Raw genomic sequence first — 15,203 nt, forward strand, 5'->3', positions numbered from 1 at the left:
CAACATAGTTTTTGTTTTCTCAGCTACATTACTAACAGAAATAAGCATGTCATTAACATAAGAAAGAGTATCATCAAAGTCAAATAAAACATTAAGACAAGAACCGAAAGGAATGTTAAATGATTCCAAAATAGTTTGTACCTTCGATGTCATAGAAGATTATTTTGCTCCTATTGACACTAAGCATTTCCCAGTCATGTTTGCCTCTTCAGAACTGTCCTGTTCGAACCATGCATACATTGAGCCACGTATGGGATTCCTCATTTCCACATTGTCTGAGCCAGATGACTAAATCTAGTAGGTTTCATCCCCATCAATACTTCCTTTCGCAACTAGAGAAAACCCTTTTGTATCAGCTCTTACTTTTTCCAACCTCTCAACATAATATGCCTTATCTTTAACTCTTTCCATCTTCTCCTCTATCTTTCTCATCATGCAATTAACTAGAAGATAGTTCGCACCATTGCAGTAACTGTAGTCGAACCCTGAATTTCCCTTCAACTTCTTCACAGCCTTCTCAATAACAATATTGCTCTCCTTTTTCTCTTCCTTCAACTCTACTCTCTTTCCTTTCTTATATGACGAATTTCCATTAAATTCATTGTTGTTTTTTTACATGGGATTAAAATGATTCTTAAAGAACTTCTTCACATTATTGTTGGAATAATACGCCACAGCCTCATCCTCCGAATTCACAATAAAACATTCAGCTTCAGAATCAACTTTCTCAACCAGTTTTATCTCAGATTCTTTTGTGGACACCATCGACATCAAGGCAAGAGGACCTCCCTGATTCCTCTTCCACTCTTCAACTATTTCATTGATTTCACTCTCAGCAGCTTTAAGTACATTGTGAAGGTCTCCCAATGAATAGCCATCGAAGCTTCGTTCTATTTTGATCATTAAGCTGATGTTCTCAGTTCCATTCAAAGTCGCATCAAGAATGTAATATTGTATTTGAGAGTAGATCATGTAACTCCATTACAATTAAACTTGAATATTAATTCATTCAAGCGATCGTAGTAGAGTTCGATGGTTTCACCGTCCTTTTGCTTGAATTCACCAAGTTCAAGTAGCCAATACTTCACTGAGCTCTTCTTCATCTTCTCACTACTTTGATAATTTTCTTTCAAAGTATCCCAGATTTATTTTGTTGGTTTGCATCCCCAAACAAAATTGTAAACAACTGGTGGAAGAGCACCACGAAATTCACGGAGACACTTTTTGTCAATAACATTTCTTTTATCAGCTTGCAAGGCAACTTCAGCAGAAGAGCCTGTTGTTCCAATTTGATCAAGCCATCCTAGAGAGTAATTACCACTTGTGATATAATGCCATAGCGCCTCGTCAATTCCGTTTAGGTAGTCTTCCATAGATCCTCATCAATTCCTAGACGACAATCACCACTTGTAATACAATGCCATAGATCCAAGAAGATGAGAGAAACTGGACATGGTGTTCATGTTGAAATCGCCATTGTTGTACGGAATAAAATGATGATAAGATTCAGAAAATGAAATGTAATAAATGATTCTTTCAAAAAAAAGATCAGAGAACACTCGATTTGCCAAACTAAACGCAAAATCGAAACAAAGTAGTTGATTATATAAGGTTTTCTTAATCAAAAGTACATAAATCTTTTGAATCGGAAATAGCAATTCAAAGCTTTTCAAAAAGATGAGAAACCATAAACAACTGAATGATGATTCCTGCTCTGATACCAAATATGGTGTATTTCAATCGAGTATTAAGAATGAAATCAAGTACTGAATGAATTAAGAACAAACAGGTAAATAGAATCTATTTGGCACTTTGATTACGTCTGAAAGATTATAGGAACACAAAAACAGTACAAGCGCTCAAGCTCACAAAAAGTACTCTCGACTCGTATACTTACCATATTTATAGGGTCATACAGACACATACAAAAAATACATAAGGACTAAACTTTGAGCTTCGACCATTGAAGATGCCTTACGTAATACATATATAAAAAGTGTAAGACTTAGACATCGACACTATCCAGGCCTAAATGTACTTCGACACCTCACTACACACTTCGACCATTACAAAGTGTTAGGAAATATTAATGCTAATAATTAGGATCCCGAGATATTCTTAAAGATCCTAAAGCTTAAAAAATATTAAGGATCCTGAATATGATACTGGGATCCTGCCCCTAACAAGCATCATCCTCAAATTCAAAATTTTCTGGGGAGCAAAACAACGACATCGTTGATGTCGGATCATCTGCTGCACAAAAATTACCAAGATTACATATTTCGACAAAGGATCATCCTGCTAACCAAGTTATCGAAAATTTGAATGTCGAAGTTCTAACTCACTCTGCTATTGATATTTAAGTCCATCAAAGAAGCTTTAGAGCATTTCTACTAGATTACAACAATCCAAGAAGAGTTTATCGCTTTGATCCACAAGATTTGTCTCTAATACGGATTGTGAAGTCCAAAATGAAATGATGAGTGCAGAAATAGAATAAGATTCATGAATCAAACACATAAATTTTCAAGTAATCTTGGTCAAAGCTTTTATATATTATTGATTATGAAATGGAACAAACAAAGAGCCTTGGTTTTCTCAACCTAACTCATGTTGATAAAAAAAAATGTGTCTTTTTTGGGAAGCTTACCTAACAAACTAATTAAAAGGTGTGACAACCGGCAAATCTAGGTCAAACAAAGTCAACAAGTCAACTCAATCAACTCGCCTTGTACTAATACATTAAGGTTTAAGACTATGTTTCCTGGTGAATGTTTTACAAATATAATACAAAGTATATATAACTCTCTTTCCTAAATCTCTCTATGTATCTCAAATCTCTCTGTGTATCTTAAATTTGACAAAATTGCAAGAATGGTCCCTATGGTTAGGTGGAAATTGCCACTTTGGACCAAACATTTTTTGACTAGCACTAATGGTCTAAAAGTTTCAATTTTGTTGTGAGTTTGGTCCAAAACGATTTAAAATGACGAATTTGCCCCTTTCTATTTTGTTTTTTGCTTTTCTTTTTGTTATTTAATTATTTTCCAAACAAAAAAATAAAAAATAAAAAGAAGAAAGGAATCTCTCTCTCTCTCTCTCTCTCTCTCCAGTTTAAAGAATGCCACCGTCCTCACCCCTCCCCCAACCTTCACTCCCGTTGGGAAGCTTGAACACTACCGTCGGAAAAAGATAAAGGACACCATATTGAAGCTCTGGCAGCAAAACCCTAACCCTAAAAGTTTCAGGTGGCGGCATACAGATCGAAACTAAGGTTTCTAGCAGCGTCGGCCTCTAAAAACCCTAAGATTTAAAGAAAAGAGAATGGCGATAACCTCTAAAAACCATAAGGTCTCCTTCTTTCCTTCTTCAAACTCGATTGAAGCTCACCCGAGGGTCATTTGGCGTTCTTTCCTTCTTCAAACTCGATTAAAGCTCACCTGAGGGTAATTTGACGGAGCCAGGAGAGTCGAGAGACGGTGGGGATGTTTGGAAATGGTGGTGAAGAGGGGTGGCAGTAGGTGTTTTCAGGGGTTGCTGATGGTTTGGTCTTCATCGTTGTGCTTTGGTCTGTAAAGATGAAGCTCTTTGATTCTCAGGAGGAGGCGGATCTGAAACCCCCATTTACAAACCTTCGTTTCAGAGTTAGAACAACAATTAGGGTTCTCCCCTCTCTATCTCACAGAAGCTCGTCTGAAAACCATTGGATCTTTCTGAGATACAGATTAATAGGCAAAGTTGCTTTTGATAATGGAGATTACAATTAGGGTTTCTTTTTTCTGCATACCCTTAAGAAGAAGAGGACGATGAAGATATGGGGTCTGCAATGAAGAGAGAGAGAGAGAGAGAGAGAGAGAGAGAGAGAGAGAGACGGATAGGAGAGAGAGAGAGAGTTTAAGAGAGAGAGAAAGAGGGCTTTTTTTCTTTTTCTTTTAATTATGAAACTATTTAAATAAATAAATAAACTAAAAAAATAAAAACAAAGGGAAAAATGGTCATTATAAAAGAATTGAAAGTAAATTGGACCAAAGTGACAAGAAAATGAATACCTGTGGACCATGAGTGCTAGTCCAAACCTGTTTGGCCCAAAGTGGAAAATTCAACCTAACCACAGGGACCATTCTTGCAATTTTGTCCTTAAATTTCTCCCAAATATCTCTATGTATCTCAAATCTCTCCCAAATCGAAAACAACTCAAAACGGAAGGAGAACACTCAAAAGAACAAGCTCATTCCGGAATACACTATACATGCTCGGAACCTCTCTTCCTAGTCCGGAACCCTCTTGGTTCGGAAGACCTCATACTTCGGAACCTTCTGATTTTGCTTCGGAATCCCTTCACCCGGACAATCTCGCTCCGGACACCTACTAATCCGAAACTGCTGACTTGGGAAAGCCTCGCATCACTCCAGAAGGACCAGCCACCGAGCCATTTCGCACCTGGACCCCTTCCCAGCTCGTAAGAAGGCACTCCGGAATCTCTCGACCTCATCCTACACTCGCAGATTCAAGACTCCACTTCGGATTTTTGTCCATTTCGGAGCTTTTCTTCATTTTATGGTATTTTTACGTCATGAATTCCACCAAACTCATATTTTTCATAACTTAGTCCCCTTAAACCCCTATTTTATACCAAATTTGAATATTTAAAACATATTTACATAAAATAATATTTAGTATTTATAAAAGTATTATTTTAAATCATAAAGTGATAAGAGAGTTTGACTTTATGATTTGATGTAATCCTCTATTCCCCATGCAATTCACGGTAACACATGAATTAACCACCAAATAACAATGTTTTAAACCTTCAGATTTCGAAGCACATATCTCCCTTTATCCCTTAAAACAAGGACAATAAGAGAACTTTAAACTCCACTAGTTCTCTCACTTCTCTCATATTCTCTCTAATACTTCTCTCAAGAGTAAGAGCAAGGATCTTGCTAAAGGATTAACTCCTCAAGTTCTCCTTAGAGTTTTAAGTAAGTTATTCCATTTATCTAGTATTTTATATAATTTTCAAGATAAATTCACTTTATTTCACCCATAGTAATATGTGAGAAAAACTCTTAGGACAACATTCCTTCCACGGAAGTTCCTCAACTCATCCAAAATTTTAGACTTGAGATCTTCACACCATTACTCCAAACATCCCATAAATAAACTCAAGGTGAGCTTCATACCCCACTCTTATCAAGTTTTCAAACTTTGGTGGGGGGGATACAAGTCAAATATTGTTTCAATCCTTGGATAATAGTATGTATTTGTATGTTTAGGTGTTTATGTGTGTTGAAATGATATTATTTCATGCTAATACTTCATAAACTTTAGATTTCACATTTCTATAAAGTTAAAACTAAGTTATATTTGTATAGATCTACATATCGTGTATTATAAACCTAAAACTAAGCTACTCGGTAAATATATGATGAGTTACACCAAAGTGGTAATTTTTTGGTTAAAAATACTTTTACCACTAGAACTTGTGCAAACTTTAAGACATAATAAATTTCATGGATTTATGTGAGCTTTTGGTGGAACTAGTTTAGTCACAACTGGAAGAGAATATTTTGTTTGTAAGTATCTCCATAAAATTCAGGGTATGTCAAAACACCCTACAAGACATGGCTATTTATCTAAAACTAAATGTTGCTAGTAAAAAAATCGTGTTATGTTTATAGCACTTCAAGTGTTTAAAAACTTGGAACGTTATGTCCTATTTATAACCTTTTTCAAATTGAGAAACTATTAGTGATTATTTATAATTTTAAATATAAATGATTTTATCAACACGATTTACAAAGATAGTTTTTATGACGGAAATATTTGTGTGTCACAAAGCTACAGTCATAATTTTACACAAGGAAAACATTATTTGCATTATTTAACAAAGAGAGAAAAACTCGCATGCATTCCATTAAGGCTCTTGTGAGACTAGTTTTATTTTCGTCGTACCTATCTAGGTACATTGTAAGTCCTGTGTTTATAACCAGAGTCGCCTAGAGGGGGAGCGGGATAATTATGTATTGATCTATACGGGGTTGACACCCCACACCTATGTTGTTCGCTACAGCTAGAGCGGCCAGTCTAAGGTGACAAATATCTGGACCATATCAAATGCTTGAAAAACGTCAGGGCAGGCATTCTCGTCATATATGTATGCTTATAACGACTCAAATAGAGTATGGTCCTAGTGACATTGGAATTACGTGGAATATACCCGCCATTAGTTTTATAAAATACCAAAACTATGTTTCGTATATTTTGTAAACTAACTTCGCAACTTTGGTCTTAGGGTTTTTGAGACCACGACATCTTTTATATAACAAAAAATATAGGATTTTCTAGGAACACTTCTTTTCAAAAGCAAACAACGGAAAACCAAGGAGCATGCATTCAACTATACACTATTTTACAAAGAGTACTCACTCTGCTAGTTTTACAAACACCCAAAACTATGTTCATATATTTTGTAAATCTTATTTCACAACTCTGGTTTTAGGGTTCGAGGACTACAACATCTTAGTATACAGAAAATATAGAATTTTCTAGGAATACCCTCTTTTTAGTAACAAACAAAGGAAAACTAAAGAATATGCATGCAATTATACATGATTTTGGAACGAGACTCATAAACTACTTTTTACAGAATATTTTGGATGTTTTATTTGAGTTTTACAACGAACTATGAACAAAGTTATTACAACGTTTTACCTACAAAAATGCTTATGAACTCACCAACTTTTTAGTTGACACTTTCAAAACGACTTGTATTCATAGGGATCTAGTAGACAGGTATTAACCACAATTGAGCCCTGGCGTCGCTGCATTATGTTATTTTTACTTTTGTTATTCGTGTTTAACTTTCGAACAATTGTGTTGTGAACAGTGTAATACTATAAATCTAAATGTATGAATGTTTGTGTTGGTATGTTTCATTTATATACAATTGTTATGATACTGTACAATGACATCCTCCGCCCCCAGACATTTCCGCCATTCCGGTTCGGGGGTGTGATAGATTGGTATCAGAGCATTATTTATAGTGAACTAGTATATCAAACCATACAAGATATACAACTATAAATACAATGGGACTAAAACACTCTGACTAAAAGTATACTTTTAAAAAAAATACAAGTATTTTATAAAAGTATACATACTTACCAGAACAGTATCATAATGAGAAAAAAACAATGGTAATTAGAGGTTGGACACTACAGTCAAACATAGGCAGTTATGTAATCATATCTAGAATCAATATAGCCTGATCAAGTATATTTATTTGAGATACGACCAACATGTGCTTGGGAGTGATTGTGGTGTTGCAACAAGCCTAAAACTTATCAACTATACATGCACAAGAACACTATAATTGAACATAAATCTTTAAAATACTATTGGAGTATTTTAGGATATTATATAACCTTCGCACGTAGACCTTCTACTCGTTTCTCACACCTCCATTATCGCACACACAACATGACAGAGTTCCAGCCCGAGGACTACTACTACAATGCCTTAGTGGCTGGCGAATGGGTCAAAGAGAAGTCGGGAGAGGTTTAAGAGGAAAACCCAGAAGTAGGTCCCGAAGAACACCAGGTAACAGACTATGAGGGGGAGGATTGCGATGAAAAGTTAGACAATGATGAAGGCACCAGAGGGATCCTTAGAAACCTTCACTCTTCGGGAGCAACACCGAACCAACACACAACGCAAGAGGATCCTACCGACCACCTATGCTCCTTAGAGGAGGAAGCGGCCACCCTAAAGCAGCAACTCCTTATAGTCAAAGCTAGGGATGTTCAATCAGAGCGGAGGTTAAATGAGACCACTCGTAAAATTAGTGAAATCACCGAGCTCCTTGTGTGTTATTTCGACATATGTGCGTCACTACACCACTCGTGCTATGTCCTAGATTATTTTGTCTTTCATTACTACTAGTAGTGTTAAATCAAGGGAGGTACGCCCTACGAAAACTCATGTAATCTGAATCAACTAAGTGCATTGCTATCTATGTACTCTTTTAACCAACTTATCATTCGTACAATATCTAATTCCACTCTTCACCATTAATACATCATCGGGGTGTAGGTAGAAACAATGAGAATCGTACAACCAAAACATGTGACGTATATACATGTATGCATAAGTGCATATTTGCAATCATAAATGAGATCCAATTAGAGATGACACTAGTTACTTACGGCCCTGTTTCTCATCGTGCAACATAATCATGTCATCCCATGGAAATAACCAGCCCACCGGTGAGACACCAATCCTACAGATAGATGCCACGACATTCCAAGTCGATGTAACGGCTGCAGTGAACGCCATCATGGCACAACTCAACGCCAACAACCCAAATGGAAGCAATGCTGACCATTCCAACCGTAGTTGTTGGATTAGTGTCTAAGTCCATAACTATTTTGGTATGTACTTGACCCGGTGGTACATGGTCCTTTTGGGTTGCCTTCACCAAAGCAACTTGATTGGAGAAATAAATAGAGAGAGAGGTTATTATGATTTATTAATATGTTATAAGAATAATATATTAAAGGAGAAATCATATTTGTTTAATTAATATTGGTCAATAATTAATTAAGAATTAATTTTGTGGTCAAATGTAATTAATTAAACTAGAGGGGCTGAATTGTAATTATGTGACAGTTACAAAATAAGGTAAGGATTATCTTAAATATAGGGTGAACGAATTTAAGGAGATAATGCCTTAGAATTCGACTAGAATAAGGGTTCCTAAGACTTATCTTATGGTTTCTTGGTGGGCAAGTGACTAGATAAGGATAAGGACTAAAACCCTAATCTTTACACCTATATAAACCTCCTAAGGCTCATGAATTCGTCCAAGCCTTCCCAAGAGGTCCTAGAGACGAATTCTTATACCTCTCCTCTCTCTATATACCTTCTCCATTTGCTCTTGGTGTTTGTAAGCCATTAGAGGAGTGACACTTGTGACTCTAAGCCTTCCAAAGTCAATTCAAGGAGGAATTGGGATTGTTATTGCTACATAACAATCAAGGTAATATCATAAACCTAATTATATGCTAATATCAATTTCCATATGCTAGAATTAGGGTTTATAGTCTTGGATTCAAAGCATGTACAATAGAGAAACCTAGATCCAAGCATTAGGGTTTGTATGAGCACATAGGATGTCTTATGACCAAAACCCGATTTTTGGTGTTTTGAAGGCTAGACTCGCCGAGTCCATAGTTGATGCATTACATGTTCAAAAAAATCGATTTTTGGTGTTTTGAAGGCTAGACTCGCCGAGTCCATAGTTGAACTCGCCGAGTCCAAGGTGACTCGACGAGTCCAAGCTTGACTCGACGAGTCAACTCATCAGATAGAGCTTATCTTGGGATTTCTTGTTGTTTTTGCATTGGGATAGTTACCTTATCATGTTAGATCAATATTAATCCGATTATATGATATATTTGACTATATTTTTGATATAATTGAGGATATTTATCAATTAATAAGATAATTGTTTCCTTATAAGATAATTGATTAATTATTTTGAGTAAATTGATAAATTGTTTTGCAAGAAATCATTAAACAACTCAAATATGGATAATTATGTAATTATATGTTAGTTTAGATTATTTGTTATTTGATCCTTGTTGTTATGAAAAGTTTCATATTTTGCCCTTTAGGTTTTATAGTTTAAATTTAAACCCAATAGTTTTGTAGTTTTGAAATTTAAATAGTTGAAACCCTAATGTGTTGAAATGTTTCAAAACTTGCCCTCAAGTCTTGGAATTTAAAAGTTGATTAAAAGTTTAATTAGGAATGTTAAATTCTAAAACTCTAGTATTGTTTTGAAAAGGTTCAAATCACACCCTTATGGTTTTATTAATTAATTAAGGTGTATAATTAATTAAAAGTATAATTGTTAAATTAGACCACCTAGTATTTTGAAAGTATAAAATACACCCTATACTATATATAACATTAAAAGTCTAACATTATATATATGTATGAGTAAAAGTCAGTCTTACCGTTAGTAGGCCTCATTCACGAAGCTGGTCTATAAGGGGTGTTTAAGGAAATTGCCCATAAAATGGCGATTGAATGGGTATCCACTCTTACCCACCGCACTCTTGACTAGTGGAGGTTCGTTAGCCGAATGGGTAGGATAGGACGAAACCTTCCATTATAAGTATAATGAATTATTAAAGTAACTAAATCTTTTCATAAAATTCCCAATCTTAGTTACTTAGGCAAAAGTGAATTGATGCAATTCCATGAAATTACACTTTGTGCCCTTGCGAAGACGTTAGTTGAGCGTGTTTGGTTAACCGAAACACTAAATGGTTCTAAGCAAAGGTAGCAAAGGGTGACTCAATGTTTGTCATAGTTCGGTGGAGCGTGTGTGGTTTACCGGCACATCGAATAGGTGACTGTAACATGTGGGGGCGCCATGTAGTTTGCATGGTTATTCATACCCGCTTTGTGATCCTCGGCATCCCAGTCACAAACAAGAGGGGCATATCGAGATTTAAACATGCCATTGAAAGTTCAATGAATCTCAAAGGGTCTAGGAGTTTTCATAGATTTAAAACTTAAATTTCTTTTTCGTTTTTCGTGGTGGAAATTAATGAATCGTCATTCACTTACCTTCAAATGTTCTGCAATTAGGGTTACGGAATCCCTCTCCCGAGTTGTGGAACATTGTGTTGGGTCCTAGCCTTAGTATCTTATTTGGGTGATTTACTAAGGACTCAATCAATCAACTAACTTGAATTCGTTTTCTCCCGTATTGTAGATGTCAAAGTTTGACAACTACGGTCTTCTCAAATCCCGTGGAACAAGCATTCCACATGAAGATGATATTCCACGTTTCGATCGAGGAACAAGAGATCATGCTTCCCTTCCTCCTCCTCCTCCAATTATTCTCCCTAACCCACAAGTTCAAAGGCTTGAAAAGTTCAAGATCACTCAAGCCCTTTTGGCAAGTAAACATAAAGAAGGAAAGTCGGTGTGTGCACATGTCCTAGGGATGAAGTCACACATTGATAGGTTAAGAATGTAGGGATCCGTTGTTTATGAGGAAATGGCTGTTGATTAGGTTCTTCAATCACTTCCTAACTTATATAGTGACTTCGTAAGAGAGTACTATATGATGAAGTACGACGTGACCCTTATAGATCTCACCTATATGCTTATTGCTGCTGAATCAACATTGATTTGGCGCAATAGAAAAGCAAAGTTGATTGGTGAATCTGCCTTCGAGACCTCTATGGATATAGACAATGGCAACGAAAGACATGCTATGATCGAAAAGTTTGATCACAAGAGAAAGGCAATGTCTGAAGTAGTTCCATGTCATGTTCCAAAAGAGTCAATTTGCTTCTATTGCCAAGAGAAAGGGCATTGGAGACGAAGCTGCCATATTTACCTAAGAGATCTAAGAGATGGGAGAGTCGAAACGTATGGCTCTAATTTAGGTAAAATCCATTGACTAACTCTTTTAAGCTTCATTCTAGATTCTAAATACATAAGATTACAATTGATGTTTTGTAGAATCAAAGAAAAGAAAGGAAGCTTAAGGGAAGAAGTGAGCAGAATCTAACCGCGAAGGAATGGATTTCGATTGCATTTCTCGAAGATTAGAATCTTGACCTACTACTTAGAGTTAGAATCAGATTGCTAAGAAAGATGTATTAGCATAAGTTTTTCAATGAGTTGCATTGTAAGGACAAATTTTTCCGCAATAAAATAAATTTTGATTTTAAATTTTATTTATTTATCCTTACAATGGCGTGTATGAAAAATTGATGTTAAAATGTTTCTGTTATTAGCAATAATGGATTTGGTTCTTATTATGTTATTTATGGAAAGTCGAGAATTTACCAAATAGGAAGAGTTTCTCATCGCCCAAGTTTCAATTGGACAGAAATTTGGAATCATGCAACTAGGTTGCACGATGTATGAGAAATTTCATATTTGGAAATTTAGACTAATTCATTGACAAAGTGTCAAGTAAAGGACTTGGAGATCGAATACACAAAGTTGCGTGTTGATCAAGTCCACCATAAGAGTAACAAAGATATTCGTCATGATTTACTAAAGGTTTAGTAAATATGATTATACTTACAAGATTAGGTGTAATTCTGAATTGATTAAAGGGTTTAGATCAATAGCAGAACGAATAAGAAGAATCAAGTAGGCAGAAAGATTAAAGTTTCTCCATTCTAAGAAGAAGGGAGAGTAGCTTTTATGCTTTATGATAGGTCTTAATGATTAAGAACCATATCTCAGTTGATCCTCTAAGTGAGTCTTAGTAGAATTGTATGTTTAAGAAGAGGAATCAAGAATTGAAGAAATGGTTAAAACAAAAAGTCAATCATACTTCGTTCCAATAACAAGTCTTAAAGTTAAGATTGTGACATTGAGTGAAAAGTATTAAGAAGGTTTGTAACATTCATCAAATGTGGAAAGTTGTGATGTCTTGGATAAGACAAAGACCAACTAGTACCAATTTATGAAGAGTTTTGATAAAAGCTGCACTAACTCTTGAATATTTGTTTGTCAAGAAATGTTTTGACAAGAGAATCATATATGTGAAGGAGTCAGTGGGAGTCTTAATAGTCTTGAAAGGTTTCAAGAACAAATCAAATAAACCTTAACGATCATCACTAGCACACGAGTTGAGGTTTACACCCTATCGTGTTGACAACATTTTGATTTTGTGCTGTTCCAATTAAGTTAATTATGCATGTGAGTTCTATGAGTTCTCATTTTGAACGCATAAAAGGCAAAGCACCTTAATCAATGAAAGGTACATTGATAGGAAAGGGTGAGTTGCTTAACTACTTAGAAGACATGATGGGCAGCTGTGCTACCATAAAGACAAGAAATCAAAATTAAGAAAGTTCGGTCCATATGAGTTTGAATTTGTCGTCAACTTTGGTTTTAACAAATTCACATGAATAGGAACACATACACCGCTCAAATCTAAGTGTCATAAGATTTCCTTCTTCATGAAAATGATTGTGAGGAAATGCTTTCACTAAGACCGATTTTAAGAAGATAGTGATTGTAAAATTGCATTCTCAAATTCGATTATGGTTACGGTATCCCTTTCCATAATTTGAACTGTGAGGTTTGGCAATTAGTCTTAAGTGTTTAGATACACATATGAACTATCGAAGGAAAAAGTGTATAAGTTCAAGAAACCCTGATAAAAGATTATCAAAGCACTAAGTATTAGAAACATGAACTTAAGAAATTCAATAAGCATTGTTTTTCTGAAAGTTAAGATGTTTATGAATACATGTCGAAGCTAGTGGGAGCGTAAGTGTTATGCTTATAATAATCATCATGATAGTGGGAGCATAAATGTTATGATTGTATGATTATTAAGGAAAGTATTGCAAGTTGGCAATATTAATTATAGAAAACAAGAGTTATACCTTGCAAAGTAGTAAGGGTTATAAAGTTGTTTTGCTATAATTAAGGGAGAGAATATTATGCTTCATTTCAAATCTAAAGGCTTAGGTTGAGAAATGTTAATAAATTTAGTCAAAGGTACATAGTATGTTCTTAAAATTTCGATTATGATTACGACATTCCTCTTCACAATTCGAATTTTGAGAACATAGCAAATAAAACATTATGCGTCGTGTCCCATACGCTTCGAGTATAGGATCGATTGCAAATGCTTTAATGTTTGACCATTCTAAAATTTTCCAAATGTCTAGCACATTTAGAGGGGAAAAGGACTAGAATCGGTTTTGACTAAAATAATTAAACAACTATCAAAGGACAATCCAAAGTTCGCCGACGATTAGTCGCTTGTGAGTAGTTAGAAGTATAGTATTGGAAAATATGGAAATGTTTCCTTATTGGATGGACCATATCAACATTATTGCGAATAGATAAGATTCTATTAAGAATAATTTGTCATATGGAAAATATGGAAATGTGTCCATATTGGGAATTGAATATTGAGAAATCTATGACTAGATTAGAAACTTCTATGCAAAAGGATGTTCAAAGAATGTACTTTGAGTGAGAGACATCATGTCTATGGAATTGTCTTGTAACAATCTCCAATAGAGGACTTTGTAATATCATTGGCAATAGTCTTTGTGACTTTGGTGCAGTGATATTACGAAAGGATAGTTGCATAGAATGTTAGAATCTAGCATATTCTATAAGTAGCAAGGATTTGATATTCTTTCACTTATGGAAAAAGGATTTGGAGTTGTGAAATGAGAATGATTGGAAATGTGCTCAATTTGGTCTATTTCACAAATTAAGAACCATAGGAAAACATTGTGTGCATGCTAAGAGCATGGGACAAGTGTAATATTTCAAGTAAGAAGTTGATTACCCGAAACGACAAATAATGAGTAATCGATATGGTGATAAATAAAGGTGTTTTATTTATACTCAAAGGTTTGAGGCCATATGGGATTAGTATTATTCTTGTGTTTCACATTTGCATGTTTTGACTTCCAGAATAATTGAATTTATTAAGAATAATCGAATTATTCAAACGGGCCACAGTCGTTCATATGTTGGAAGTAGGTATGAATGAAGACTATCGTGAATTGGTGTGTCGATTGTCTAAAGAGCATTAGACATAAGCAAAAGTTTGTTGCAACGTTCATGAGTGCTTATGAATATGAATTTGAGCATTGGATTAAACCCACGCTCACTTGGATCACTCCATGAATTGTATCACGAGTGATTGGTGAGACGATAACATCTTATATTCTTGAAACCAAGATGTGTGAGTTGTATCTTGCGAATCGGTTGCACATTGATAATATGTAAACGCACTAGTAACTTGGTGTTATAAAACATATTGTTGTGTGTGATTCGGTGAGTGAGTGCAAGCAAGCATTGTATCAAAGTTTATCTGTTCCTTTTATCCAAGGTAGGATAAAAGCGATATCTTTTGGGCCCCTCGATGGTTTAGTGATGACAAACGTAAATGCTCGATTGGGCTAGGGCTAATTTGATTTGTTCAATTAGTCTGTCGTCATAAATCAGAAATCGAGAAGTAGTACAAAGAGAATGATTTGAAATCATGTCTCATATGATATCTAGAATGGAGGAATATATGATCCCTTATCTAAGGACATGCGTATCTGATATGATCAGAGTTGATAGCAGCTTTGGAAAGCTACGATTGCAGATCAGGATCTGAAGTCATACGCAGAATAGTT

This window comes from Lactuca serriola, chromosome 6 (assembly GCF_051521515.1).
Source record: "Lactuca serriola cultivar US96UC23 chromosome 6, Lser_US96UC23_V15, whole genome shotgun sequence".
Lineage (NCBI taxonomy): Eukaryota > Viridiplantae > Streptophyta > Magnoliopsida > Asterales > Asteraceae > Lactuca > Lactuca serriola.